The following is a 15,618-nucleotide window of genomic DNA, read 5'->3' on the forward strand; positions in this document are numbered from 1 at the left end:
TCTAACTGAATTCTAGGGGGTACTTATTTATTCCCAACTGGTTTAAGAATATTTTTATTTTTTATTTTTGTCCACAGATGGTACTTCTTTGTTTCTAGAAGTTGGTAATGACCACAAAATTGGTATTTAGGTCTTAATTAATTGGAGATTAGATTAGAATTATTTTTCTTTTTTGACTGTATACTTATTAATTATACTTATTATACATGCATTTTCCATTAACATAATTTTCAGTCACTATTTATGCTGTTAGGCCTTATACCCATGGCTGTATTCGGTCCATAATATACGGACCGCATTTCGGCCGCATTCCCCGGACTGAACACAGTCCAGGGAGCCGGGCAAGTTGCATCATAGTTATGTATGACACCAGGTATACCTGCCTTCCCGCAGGAATACTGTCCCGCACTGAAACATGTTTCTGTTTTATATATATATATATATATATATATATATATATATATATATATACACTACCGTTCAAAAGTTTAGAGGAGCTATAAAACTGACCTTCCTTTGAGCTAGTTGAGATTCTGGAGCATTACATTTGTGGGTTCGATTAAACTCTAAAAATGGCTAGAAAAAGAGAGCTTTCATGTGAAACTCGACAGTCTATTCTTGTTCTTAGAAATGAAGGCTATTCCATGCGAGAAATTGCCAAGAAACTGAAGATTTCCTAAAACGGTGTGTACTACTCCCTTCAGAGGACAGCACAAACAGGCTCTAACCAGAGTAGAAAGAGAAGTGGGAGGCCCCGCTGCACAACTGAGCAACAAGACAAGTACATTAGAGTCTCTAGTTTGAGAAATAGACGCCTCACAGGTCCTCAACTGGCAGCTTCATTAAATAGTACCCGCAAAACGCCAGTGTCAACGTCTACAGTGAAGAGGTGACTCCGGGATGCTGGCCTTCAGGGCAGAGTGGCCAAGAAAAAGCCATATCTGAGACTGTCTAATAAAAGGAAATGATTAATATGGGCAAAAGCACACAGACATTGGACAGAGGAAGATTGGAAAAAAGTGTTATGGACAGACGGATCGAAGTTTGAGGTGTTTGGATCACACAGAATAACATTTGTGAGACAAAGAACAACTGAAAAAATGCTGGAAGAGTGCCTGACACCATCTGTCAAGCATGGGGGAGGTAATGTGATGGTATGGGGTTGCTTTGGTGCTGGTAAAGTGGGAGATTTGTACAAGGTAAAAGGGATTTTGAATAAGGAAGGCTGTCACTCCATTTTGCAACGCCATGCCATACCCTGTGGACAGCGCTTGATTGGAGCCAATTTCATCCTACAACAGGACAATGACCCAAAGCACACCTCCAAATTATGCAAGAACTATTTAGGGAAGAAGCAGGCAGCTGGTATTCTATCTGTAATGGAGTGGCCAGCGCAGTCACCAGATCTCAACCCCATAGAGCTGTTGTGGGAGCAGCTTGACCGTATGGTACGCAAGAAGTGCCCATCAAGCCAATCCAACTTGTGGGAGGGCCTTCTGGAAGCATGGGGTTAAATTTCTCCCGATTACCTCAGCAAATTAACAGCTAGAATGCCAAAGGTCTACAATGGTGTAATTGCTGCAAATGGAGCATTCTTTGACGAAGGCAAAGTTTGAAGGAGAAAATTATTATTTCAAATAAAAATCATTATTTCTAACCTTGTCAATGTCTTGACTATATTTTCTAGTCATTTTGCAACTCATACTATGCTCTGTAAACCTTTTCACCAATTTTTCTCTCAAAATGGGACTAACTACCTTCTTCTTTACCTCCTTTGCCTTATTCTTTATTAATTAATGTATCCCTTATCTCAAACTTTAGTTTGTGCATCAAATCATTTCAGAACCCCTTATTTCTATACATATAATGGAAGTGTTCATACTGCTAAGATTTATTTAATATTCAAGGTCACTTGTTGTTTGGAACCCCGATTTTCTAAAATCCTTAATTTTTATGTTTCAGTAGTGCTTTTGTCATCTGCTGGAATTGTCATTGCATTTAGCCCTGTGAACTTGTTCCTCATTACCAGCAATGTCTCCTGTAACCCTATATAAATCAGCCAGTTCTTTAAGACTAGGGCTTCCTGGTGACACATCATTGCCCATAAAACAAGGTAAAATCACAGTATTACCGATACTGCAATGTAACCTTAATGTTTCCCTATGGAAAAAAAGTTGAAAGCAACCTTTCAATCAGGGCAAAAAATCTGACATGATAATCTTACAATAATATTGTGATTTCTATGTTGCTGTGGAGCTTTACCTACAAGATTATTATTGTGTTTTGTTTATGCCATTGTCCAAGCAATCATATGTCTGTGCTATATCCACATTGCAATTTTGCTTTTTTCCTGGTTTATGTCCTGTAGCTTAATTCTTGACAACTAGAGATGAGCGAATTTCCCAAAATTCATTTTAGGTCCGTCTCGATCAAAAAGGCCATCTGAATAAACTCATCACAATTGCCCCGATTTCCCTAAAAACTCATGTCTGACTCTCTAGACTTCTAGGACTGTAATGTACATTGTGTGAACTATAGTAACAGGGGCCCGTGTAGTTTATTACATAGGCCCCAGTTACTGTAGTAATTGTTTATAGATGTGGTGCGGGGGGCCGCGGGCTCCCCTGGCTTTGTGGCCCGGTCACGATTGAGACCGCTGCGACCCCTATAGCTACGCCATTATGTGGCAGTTGCCCGGGGATTTGGGGGACCGAGCCAAAGATTCAGGGCTTGGGCCCTAGAAAGCCCAGTGCTAGTGACGCCACTGCCAGGATCATTATAAAATTAAGTAATAACTAGATGACATAGTCATCAAATCTACCCTTTCACGAAAGAGTTTAAGACCAGAAGGTTATACTCCAAATTTTATAAGACTAACTGGACATCTTCTTTGTATTCTTGACCATAAGTCATTAACTATATGATAAATATGTCACCTTTTTGCCAACAAATCCCTCAAGGCTCAAGCCTTATTTTTAAATAAACATAGGAAAGATGCCACTGTTGTTTGCAACTAGAAGCCCATCTTAATGATCAGAACTCATGAAAAATTTGTTTAACCCTGAATAATATGATAAGCTTGTATTTTATCTGCACGTATGTACAATTACCAGGTTGTGTAGTACAGAAAGTTGGGCCAAAGATGTAACTTACAAAACCTTTCTTCTTCTTCTTACCTGAAGGCAAAATCTATACCCCTCTGCCTTCATTGTGAATATCAAAAAGGTTGTTTTCAGGGGCATAACTAGGAAAGACTGGGCCCCATAGCAAACTCTAGACTGGCCCCCCCCCCCCCGGGTGCCATAAGCAGCCCCTTATAAATAGTGCCCCCTGTAGAATGTTCCATACAGCCCCCCTGTAGACAGTGCTATATAGCCCCGCCTTTAGACAGTGTCACACCCCATTTGTAGATAGCGCCCCCACCTCCCCCTTGTAGATAGTGCCATACAGCCCCCTTTAGATATTGCCATAAAGCCCCCACTGTATATAGCACTATACAGCTCCCACTGTATATGGTGCCACACAGCTCCCCTCCCTTGTTTATAGTGCCACACAGCCCCCCCTTAGTAGATAGTGCCGCACAGCCCATCTTAGTAGATAGTGCCAAATACAGACCACTGTAGATTGTGCCATACTCAGCCCCCTCTAGATAGAGCCACAGCCCTCCCCTTGTAAATAGTGCCATACAGTTCCCCCATGTGTATAGTGCCACACAGCTCCCCCTTGTGTATAGTGCCACACAGCCCCCCCTTGTGTACAGTGCCACACAGCTCCCTCTTGTGTACAGTGCCACACAGCTCCCCCTTGTGTATAGTGCCACACAGCTCCCACTTGTGTATAGTGCCACACAGCTCCCCTTTGTGTATAGTGCCACACAGTTCCGCTTGTGTATAGTGCCACAAGGCAATGGCGCATCCGAGAAAGTTGTATCAGTCAGGGAGATGTCACTCAAACATGGAAAGGTGGGTTTGGAGGCAGGACTGTGTGACTCTTCAGGATAGCGGCACTGCCCCATGAACCTTTAATGAGTAATTAGCATATAGTGTGCACCATTTTAAAAGTAGATTTTAAAGATTTTGCTGCATCTGAAAAAAACATACAGGGGAATGTTTGGAAATATTGTCAGGTCATGTATTACCGCATGGTGGCGGTTCAAGGGGTTAAAACTACCAGACAGGTTCCCATGAAATATACAATGAATTGAGAACAATTCCATCTGCCCTGCAATTTTGTTATTATAAATATATCCTATATAATTACAGTTCCAGAACCAAGCTCTGACATATATACAGCTCCAGAACCAAGCTCATACATATATACAGAGCCAGAACAAAGCTCAGTACATAAATACAGCACTAGAACCAAGCTCTAACATATATACAGCACTAGAACCAAGTTCAGTACATAAATACAGCACCAGAACCAAGCTCAGCACATATATACATCCCCAGAACCAAGCAGCTCTGAATATGTATATACACAACACCATAACCAAGATCTGTACATATATACAGCTTCAGAACCAAGCTCATACGTATATACAGCACCAGAACAAATACAGCTCAGTTTAGTGCAACCCCTGCCATATAGGTTTGTATGGCGTAAAACTACAGGTTCCAGCATGGCCCGAACAATGGTGAGGATATGCTGGGAGATGCTGTTTCACAAAAAAAATCATACCACCCATCATCTCGCTGCAGATCATACAGTGACTACAGTGCTGATTAGAGGCAGAATAAACATTTACATTAAGTGACTCACCGGTGACATCTCAGATGCTAGTTCTTTGCTTCTCCCTCTGGTCCAGACATCTATGATGGATTTCTACCGGCCATGACCCATTTCTGCAGTTTTCTGCTCAGATGTCTTCAGCTTCTCACTTTTAAAACATTTCTGCACCTATAAATGAAGTTAAAATTCTTAACACCTCTAAATATAATAAAACACCATACACTGCATCTCTAACTATAATAGTGCCATACACTGTGTCCCTGATTACAATAGTACCATACACTGTCACAAACACACACACTGTGCCCCCTGTAGATAGTGCCCCCATAGCCCCCTGTAGATAGTGACCCCCATAGAGTCTCTGTAGATAGTGCCCTACATAGAAGCCCCTGTAGATAGTTCCCACATATGGACTCCAGAGCTGCAAGGCAATAGTGCTAACCACTGAGCCACCGTGCTGTCTTACATATAGCTTCCCCTATAGATAGTGCTCCACGTATAGCCCACCTCTGTAGATAGTGTCTTTCATATAGATCCCCCTGTATATAGTGTCCCACATATAGCCCACCCCTGTAGACCGTGCCCTACATATAGTCCCCGTGTAGCTAGTGCCCTACAGGTAACCCACCCCTGTATATAGTGTCACACATATAGCCCACCCTTATAGAAAATGCCCTAAAAATAGCTCCTCTATAGATAGTGCTCTACATATAGCCCACCCTTGCATAGTGTCTCACATATAGCTCCCCCTGTATATAGTGCCCCACATATAGACCCCCCTGTAGATAGTGCCCCACATCCCCACATATAGACCCCTTTGTATATAGTGGCCCACATCTCCACATATAGACCCCCCCTGTATATAGTGGCCCACATCCCCACATATAGACCCCTCTGTATATAGTGGCCCACATATAGACCACCCCTGTATATAGTGGCCCACATATAGACCCCTGTATATAGTGGCCCACATCCCCACATATAGACCCCCCTGTATATAGTGGCCCACATCCCCACATATAAACCCCCCCCTGTAGATAGTGCCCCACATCCCCACATATGGACCCCCCTGTATATAGTGGCCCAAATACCCACATATATGGACCCCCTGTAGATAGTGCCCCACATATAGACCCCCTATATAGTGGCCCACATCCCCACATATAGACGATCCCCCCTGTAGATAGAGCCCCCAATATAGATAATGCCACTCACAATTTTAATAGAAAAAAACTTTACATACTCACATGATAAGAGATAAGGAGATCCTTTCGTTACAAAACATCAGTGTAAATAAAAAGGCCCGATTAATGTCAAATCACATTTCTGATAATAAAAGTGAAAAACTGACAGGCAAGTTAAAGTGTATGTTCACAAATGCCAGAAGTCTAGCAAGCAAAATGGGGGAGCTCGAGGCCTTGATACTGGAAGAAAATATAGATATAGTTGGTGTTGCTGAAACATGGCTGGACTCTTCACATGACTGGGCTGTAAATCTACAGGGTTTTACACTTTTTCGGAAAGACAGGACAAATAGGAAAGGTGGTGGTGTATGTCTGTATGTGAGAAATGATATGAAGGCGAGTGAGAAAGAGACAATAGTGGGTGAATACTGTGAGGAGGTTGAAACCTTGTGGGTGGAACTAGAAAGGGAGGTAAACACTGAAAAAATTACTTTTGGTGTAATCTATAGACCCCCCAATATAACTGAGGAGATGGATGTTCAGCTATATAAACAGATGGAGCAGGCTGCACAGGCGGGTACTGTAGTGATAATGGGAGATTTTAATTTCCGGGATATTAATTGGTGTCATGGTTCGGCTTCAACTGCAAAGGGGAGACATTTCCTCAACCTGTTGCAGGAAAATTTTATGGGCCAGTTTGTGGAAGACCCGACTAGAGGTGAAGCTCTGTTGGATCTGGTCATTTCTAATAATACAGATCTTGTTGGGAATGTCAATGTTCGTGAAAACCTCGGTAACAGTGATCATAATATAGTTACATTTTACCTATACTGTAAAAAACAAACGCAGGCTGGGAGGGCAAAAACATTTCATTTTAAGAAAGCCAATTTCCCCAAGATGAGGGCTGCAATTCAGGATATGGACTGGGAAGAACTAATGTCAAATAATGGAACAAATGATAAATGGGAGATTTTCAAATCTACTTTGAGTTATTATAGTGCAAAATGTATTCCTATAGGTAACAAGTACAAACGACTCAAATTAAACCCCACATGGCTTACACCTTCTGTGAAAGGGGCAATACATGACAAAAAAAGGGCATTTAAAAAATACAAATCTGAGGGTACAGCTGTAGCCTTTGTAAAATATAAAGAGCTTAATAAAATCTGTAAAAATGTAATAAAATTAGCAAAAATACAAAATGAAAGGCAGGTGGCCAAGGATAGTAAAACAAATCCCAAAAAATTCTTCAAGTATATAAATGCAAAAAAGCCCAGGTCTGAACATGTAGGACCCCTAGATAATGGTAATGGGGAGTTGATCACAGGGGATCAAGAGAAGGCAGAGTTACTAAATGGGTTCTTTAGCTCTGTATATACAACTGAAGAAAGAGCAGCTGATGTAGCCAGTGCCAGTGCTGTTAATATATCAGTTGATATACTGAATTGGATGAATGTAGAGATGGTCCAAGCTAAATTAAATAAAATAAATGTGCACAAGGCTCCGGGACCAGATGGGTTACACCCTAGAATTCTTAAAGAGCTTAGTTCAGTTATTTCTGTCCCCCTTTTCATAATATTCAGAGAATCTCTAGTGACTGGTATAGTGCCAAGGGACTGGCGCAGCGCAAATGTGGTGCCTATTTTCAAAAAGGGCTCTAGGTCTTCCCCAGGTAATTATAGACCAGTAAGCTTAACATCCATCGTGGGGAAAATGTTTGAGGGGCTATTGAGGGACTATATACAGGATTATGTGACAATAAATAGTATTATAAGTGACAGCCAGCACGGTTTTACTAAGGACAGAAGTTGTCAAACTAACCTAATCTGTTTTTATGAAGAGGTGAGCAGAAGTCTAGACAGAGGGGCCGCTGTGGATTTAGTGTTTTTGGACTTTGCAAAGGCATTTGACACTGTCCCCCATAGACGCCTAATGGGTAAATTAAGGACTATAGGTTTAGAAAATATAGTTTGTAATTGGATTGAGAATTGGCTCAAGGACCGTATCCAGAGAGTTGTGGTCAATGATTCCTACTCTGAATGGTCCCCGGTTATAAGTGGTGTACCCCAGGGTTCAGTGCTGGGACCACTATTATTCAACTTATTTATTAATGATATAGAGGATGGGATTAATAGCACTATTTCTATTTTTGCAGATGACACTAAGCTATGTAATATAGTTCAGACTATGGAAGATGTTCATGAATTACAGGCAGATTTAAACAAACTAAGTGTTTGGGCGTCCACTTGGCAGATGAAGTTTAATGTAGATAAATGTAAAGTTATGCATCTGGGTACCAACAACCTGCATGCATCATATGTCCTAGGGGGAGCTACACTGGCGGATTCACTTGTTGAGAAGGATCTGGGTGTACTTGTAAATCATAAACTCAATAACAGCATGCAGTGTCAATCAGCTGCTTCAAAGGCCAGCAGGATATTGTCGTGTATTAAAAGAGGCATGGACTCGCGGGACAGGGATGTAATATTACCACTTTACAAAGCATTAGTGAGGCCTCATCTAGAATATGCAGTTCAGTTCTGGGCTCCAGTTCATAGAAAGGATGCCCTGGAGTTGGAAAAAATACAAAGAAGAGCAACGAAGCTAATTAGGGGCATGGAGAATTTAAGTTATGAGGAAAGATTGAAAGAATTAAACCTATTTAGCCTTGAAAAAAGACGACTAAGGGGGGACATGATTAACTTATATAAATATATTAATGGCACATACAAAAAATATGGTGAAATCCTGTTCCTTGTAAAACCCCCTCAAAAAACAAGGGGGCACTCCCTCCGTCTGGAGAAAAAAAGGTTCAAGCTGCAGAGGCGACAAGGCTTCTTTACAGTGAGAACTGTGAATCTATGGAATAGCCTACCGCAGGAGCTGGTCACAGCAGGGACAGTAGATGGCTTTAAAAAAGGGTTAGATAATTTCCTAGAACAAAAAAATATTAGCTCCTATGTGTAGAAATATTTCCTTCCCTTTTCCCTTCCCTTGGTTGAACTTGATGGACATGTGTCTTTTTTCAGCCGTACTAACTATGTAACTATGTAACTATGTAACTATGATCCCGTTCCTGCGCCGTCCGATGGCAATGCAGACCTGCTCTCTTCTGAGCAGGTCTGCTGGAGCTGAACGACGCGTCGTTCAAAGGCGCTGATTGGAAGGGCAGAATAACTTGCCCCATCAATCAACGCCTTTCAAGCATGGAAGCGGCGTGATGATGTCATCGCGCCGCTAGCGTCGTTGAAAGGTGCTGATAGGTGGGGCAAGTCATTTTCCCGCCCCAATTAGCGTCATTGTAAGGCGCTGAATGGTCGGCCATTCAGCGCTAATGATTGTATATGTACCTGCGTACAATTACTGCAAGACGGGGTGGCTGTCGCTAGCACCGGGGCCACCTCCGGTACTAGCGACCCCTACGGGCATGAGAGGGCCTTCGTAACCGGCCCATACTTGTTGGAGGCTCGGCGGCGCGGGCCCCGTAATAGTGGCGCTACCGCTGTAGCAGCCATAGCGGCTGCTAGCGGCGCCACCCGACATATGGAGGGGAATGTCGGCTGGCGGCACGGGCCCCCTCAAGCTGTGGGCCCCTTTAGCAGCCACTACGGCTGCTACCGCGGTAGTTATGCCACTGGTTGCTTCACAGCGTACAATGGGGGCCCTAAATGACAGCCTTCATACAAATTGGCAATGTCATGGCATACTGGGAAAAATTTTGTCTTGAAACCAAACTGCAATAAACTACTGTTGGTTCTTATTTTTATCTGTAATAGTTTATTTCTGAAATGTCCATCGACCCCCCTCCTTCTATTGTTGAAACAGATGGCTATAGATTCGTATGTAAAAAGACAGATATTACAGGTCTTACAAAACCAAAGATTTCACCGCTGGACCCTTAGACATGATTAGAATTGACACGGTAAAAAAAGAAAGGAAAAAAAAAGGTCAAAAGAGTAAAAGAACAAAAATGTTGTTCGATAACTAATTTGTATAGGTTTACATAAAATTAATGTTACTTTATAATCCTATCTATCTATCTATCTATCTATCTATCTATCTATCTATCTATCTATCTATCTATCTATCTATCTATCTATCTATCTATCTATCTATCTATCTATCTATGTCATATCTATCTATCTATCTATCTATCTATCTATCTATCTATCTATCTATCTATCTATCTATCTATCTATCTATCTATCTATCGTTCTATCTATCTATCGTTCTATCTATCTCATATCTTTCTATCTATCTCATATCTTTCTATCTATCTCATATCGTTCTGTCTATCTCATATCGTTCTATCTATCTCATATCGTCCTATCTATCTCATATCTATCTATCTATCTATCTATCTATCTATCTATCTATCTATCTATCTATCTATCTATCTATCTATCTATCTATCTATCTATCTATCTATCTATCTATCTATCATCTATCGAATCCTACTTTGTATTGATGAGGAGTAAAAAGTTTGTATAGGTTTACATAAAATTAATGTTACTTTATAATCCTATCTATCTATCTATCTATCTATCTATCTATCTATCTATCTATCTATCTATCTATCTATCTATCTATCTATCTATCTATCTATCTATCTATCTATCTATCTATCTATCTATCTATCTTGTACAGAGCTGTAATATGGCCCATATAAAATTGTGTGGGGCCCTACTGTACATCCGTATGCCTCTAATTTAATACAGAGACATACAGAGGTTTTTTTTTTCAGTCGGATTCTGTATGTATAGGGTAGATATTGTAACGCCAATGGCCACGGACCGTTGGGACTACTCACCCCCCGATGGCCGCAGCCATGGATCCGTGAGCGCTGGCCCGCATCTCCTCCTCACTTCCGCTTTGTTCTCCTGTGTTCCGTAGTGCCAGCACGCGCACGCACATGAAGAGAATCATTAATTTGCCCATACTCACCCTGGACTATAAGAAGGGACCTGCCTCTTCTTTCATTGCCTGAGCGTTGTTGTGTTTACACGTGTTAGTCTTGCAAATGGTCCCTTAGTGTTATCCTGTTCCCAGTGTTCCCGTACCTGCTACCTGTATCCTGTATCCCATGCTACCGTTGTTCCTATGCCTTAGAAGTTGGAGTTGTATTGTGCTTCTGGTCATGCCTGCTGTGTTTCACCACGCCTGGTGTCATCTGCCACGCTTTGCATCATCTGCCATCTGAAGTACTATCTGTGCCTAGCCACTGCGACTGTCTGGACTATTCAGGTACCCTTCTGCTGGACTTTGTATTGATTGGGTGCTCTGTTGTTTGGCCAGCTGCCTCCCCGCTACTGCGGTGCAGCCTAGTAGGTCCACATACCCACATATCCTGACAGATATTCATTCTATTCTAAAAGCATTCTAGTAGAGAATATCTTCATAATAGAGTGCCATACAGTGGCACCATATTAAAGCACATGGACTGGACACTACATAAATACTGTGAAATGTAAATAAATATATAATACTGATGATAATAATAATAATAATAATAATAATAATAATAATAATAATAATAATAATAATACTTAATAGTATATTATATTGATTTGATCAGCTTTCATATTCATAGATGATATCTTTTAGATATGTGTCTCTGTGTTATACACCATTGCTAAAACTATTTCTGCTTTATACACAAGATACAACAACTTATTTTATACCACTGCAGTAGTTAGTTATTTCACACTTTTAGGTGGCTTGCTTTGCATTTTAATGCAATCTCACTGATGACACTTTACTCTGAATTAAAATTTGAGGTAATTAAGTCATTAGGTATTCGGCACAGTACTCAACTGAAAGATTTACACCTGGGTGTCATTATTCACTCCCACGTCAATTTGTGATTTAAGGACCTATTATTTAAAAGCTCATGTAGTCCTCTTCCAATTACAGCTGCAGAGATTCTGTGTGTATAAATTGTTTTTATTTATCTTACCTACCTTTTTATGCCAGAATAATTAAATCCTCGTTAAAGTATCACTTACAGTCTGTCTGGATACTTCCAACTCTTCATTTCTTTTCTTCTGCAAGCTTTACTATTTACAGAAAATAAAACATAATATAATAAATGTTATTCTGCTTATAATTTAATATAATTGAAGAGGCTTATTTATCTTCAAATATCTTTCACGTGGAAAATGTTCACTTTTATTGCAACATAAGACTTTTTATATAAATAAAATGAGCCCTGATAGTATAATAGGGCTCTCTAGTAAGCAATTTTCTATTTTCTGTTTCCCGTAGACACAATAAAGGACTATTCAGGCACTTGTTTCATAAGAAAAACGCAAAGCACAAAGAGCAAAGCCAAGGCCTTTATGATAATACTGTACAGGTATTTGGTCTAGAACAGATCTGTACCTTCTAGCTTCTGGGCCCTAGTGCAAAACCTTTAACAGGATCCCCAACCTACCATGTGCCATTGATTATACTGGTAGTTTCTTATATGCCAGAGGGGCTTAGCTGCGATTGCTACCGCTATGCACCTGCTATAGCTACACGACTGGTCCAGAACTGACCTATGGTATCTACTTTTAATTGACTAAACAGCAGAAACTGATCTCTGTTTTAAAAGAACTAGGAATTTATGTTCTCATTTTTTTGGGCAAAATTAAAAAAAGAGGGGGCAAAGATGACAAAGGCTTGGGAGCCATTAGAGGTTTTTTTTTTTTTATTGGTGTTTAACAGTTTTGAGAAGAGTGAGAAGAGGATGTAATGTGGGCAAAGCCTCATAGAGTTGATCACATTAAAGAAGCACTCCAGCTACTTTTTATTTCCACCCCTCATTTGAATATGTGATGAGGAGCATGGGAATCAGGTGTATTGACTTACCTGGTGCTGTATTTAATGTATAGCCATTCCATTCCAAGACACTGTTGGATCCCTAAATCCTACAGTGTCTACTGTAGAAACCGGAGGTTATTCTCTAAATGCAAGTCGAGAATCACATTGAGTCTCTCATAAACTGGCATTAAGAGACTGACTTCTGGTCCCTATAGCAGACGCTATAGAGTTCAAGAAGTCAGAATGGAGATCTTGTAACCTTTTGGCCGGCCTGGACTAGAGCAGCTACCTGTGAAATAAAGCACCAGGTAATGCAATACTCCTGTCTTCCTTGCACCTCATTACATTTTCAAATGGGGGGGGAGGGGGCTGAAAAGAAAATAGCCTGTGTGCTTCTTTATAAACCATTACTGTTTTGTAAAAAAATTTTTATGTGTTACAAAAAGTTTGCTCACCGCGTTTCCAATGCGTTTCCAATGCGTTTCCAATGCGTTAGTTGGTACAAGTAGGTATAAGTTGATCCAGGTGCTGCAGGTGCTTTTAAATACTCCCAATAAGGTCCTGTGTCGACAGCAGGTATGCAAGGTAATGGAGGTGAATAATGAAGATGTATCCAGCACTCGGTATAAAAGTTAAATGGTTTATTTGGTCATGTTAAAACAAAGAGATTAAAACAAAAATCCCGGGACCACGCTTACGCGTTTCAGACCACTGGGGTCCTTAGTCATAGCCTGGAGATGCGGGCCAGTGCTCACTGATCCATGGCTGCGGCCATCGGGGGGTGAGTAATCCCGACGGTCCACGGCCATGGGTGTCACAGTATCCCCCCTCTTATGCCCCCTTCTCTTGGGGCCAAAGTGGGAGAGAAACTTCTTCAGGAGGGTAGGAGCATTGAGGTTCTCCTCTGGCTCCCAGTATCTCTCTTCTGGACCAAACCCCCTCGAATCCACTAAATAAAAAGTTCTTCCTCCTACTTTCTTGGTGTCCAGGATTTCCTTAACCTCGAATGTATCCGATGAACTGCTGGGGGCAACTGCAGGACTAGGAATCTTTGTTTAGCGGTTCAGGACCACAGGCTTCAGGAGGGAGACATGGAAGGAGTTGAGGATTTTGAAGGTAGGAGGCAACCAAAGCTTGGAGGAGACAGGGTTGATCTGTTGCAAGATCTCGAAGGGTCCAAGGAACCTCGGAGCAAACTTGTATGATGGCACCCTCAGCTGGATATTTCTAGAGGACAGCCGGACCTTGGTACCTGGAAGAAACTGGGGAGGTTCCCTTCTCCTTGTGTCTGACTTTCGTTTCATGCGGTCGACCACCAGCAGAATGGAGGATCAGGTTTGCTGCCAGAACTGCAGTAAGACCCTGAAAGCAGAATCAGCTGCGGGCACCTCGGACGTAACCGGGAGAGGAATTCGTGGGTGTTGGCCGTAGACGATGAAGAACGGTGTGGTTCTTGTGGACTCGCTTGTATGGTTATTATACGAGAACTCGGCCCAAGGAAGAAGCTGCACCCAGTCATCATGCTGCCTGGAGATGAAGTGTCGTAGGTAGTTCTCCATGATCTGGTTGATCCTCACGACTTGACCATTGGACTGGGAATGGTAGGCTGAGAAAATGTCCAACTTTACATCGAGGAGTTTACAGAGGGCTCTCCAGAACTTTGAGGTGAACTGAACACCTCAATCAGATGATATGCCGAGGTAAGCCGTGCAAACGGAAGATGTGTTGGATGAAGAGGTTGGCCAGTCGAGAAGCAGAAGGTAGGCCGGTCAGCGGAACGAAATGAGCCATCTTCGAAAATCCACCACCACCCAGACCATACTGCTTCCAGCAGAGGGAGGCAGGTCCGTAACAAAGTCCATTGCTATATGCTGTCAGGGAGCATTGGGCATGGGCAGCGGCTGGAGCAGGCCTGCAGGTTTGGAGTGAGCAACCTTGTTAGCCGCACAAACCGTGCAAGACAAACCAAAGTCGATGTCGTCTTTGGGCAGCGTGGGCCACCAGAAATGACAGGCAAACAGGTCTCGGGTCTTACGGGCACCCGCGTGACTTGCCAGTTTGGAGCTGTGTCCCCAGCGAAGGATTCTCCCATCTTTCTGCCAGGTGCACAAAGTCCTCCTCCGAGGGATGTCTCTAACTTGCAGAGGGTTGACAGAGATAATGCAGGACGGAACAATAATATTTTGTGGAGACTCCATGGTGTCCTCTGTCTTGAACGACCTGGACAAGGCATCGGCCCTCACATTCGTGTCAGCCGGACGGTAGTGGAGCTCAAACTGGAACTGGGCAAACAACAGCGACCACCTGGCTTGATGGGGGTTCAGATGTTGGGCCGTCTGGAGATAGATGAGGTTCTTGTGGTCAGTAAATATCAGGATAGGATGAGCTGCGCCCTCTAGTAGATGTCTCCACTCCTCCAGGGCCAATTTGATGGCCAGTAACTCCCAATTCCCAATCGAGTAGTTGCGCTCTGCGGAATAGAAAAGTTTAGAGTAATAGCCACATATCACTGCCTTGCCTTTGGGACCTCTCTGGAACAGAAGTGCGCCAGCACCAACCGAGGAGGCGTCCACCTCCAACGAAAACTGACCAGATACATCAGGATAATGGAGGCTAGAGGCTGACGTGAAGGCACTCTTCAGGCTATTAAATGCGGATTCAGCTTCTGGAGTCCACACCTTGGCGTTCATGCCTTTCTTGGTGAGGGTAGAGATGGGAGCTGTCAGTGAGGAAAAGCTTGGGATTAACTGCCGGTAGAAATTGGCGAATACCAAGAAACGCTGTATGGATCTTAAGCCTTGAGGACGTGGCCATTCCAGGACGGCCTTTACTTTCTCCAGATCCATCTTGAGACCTTGGTCCGAGATTATGTAGCCCAGGAAGGGTAGAGAATTCTTCT

The 15,618-nt window shown here is 42.3% G+C and overlaps 1 pseudogene; it reads left to right on the plus strand.

Moving 5' to 3' along the window:
• Positions 1-572: 572 nt before the first annotated feature.
• LOC142757066 (uncharacterized) overlaps positions 573-15,618 on the plus strand; it is a 48,891-nt pseudogene continuing 33,845 nt past the window's right edge.

Source organism: Rhinoderma darwinii, chromosome 1 (genome assembly GCF_050947455.1).
Source record: "Rhinoderma darwinii isolate aRhiDar2 chromosome 1, aRhiDar2.hap1, whole genome shotgun sequence".
NCBI classification, from domain to species: Eukaryota; Metazoa; Chordata; class Amphibia; order Anura; family Rhinodermatidae; genus Rhinoderma; species Rhinoderma darwinii.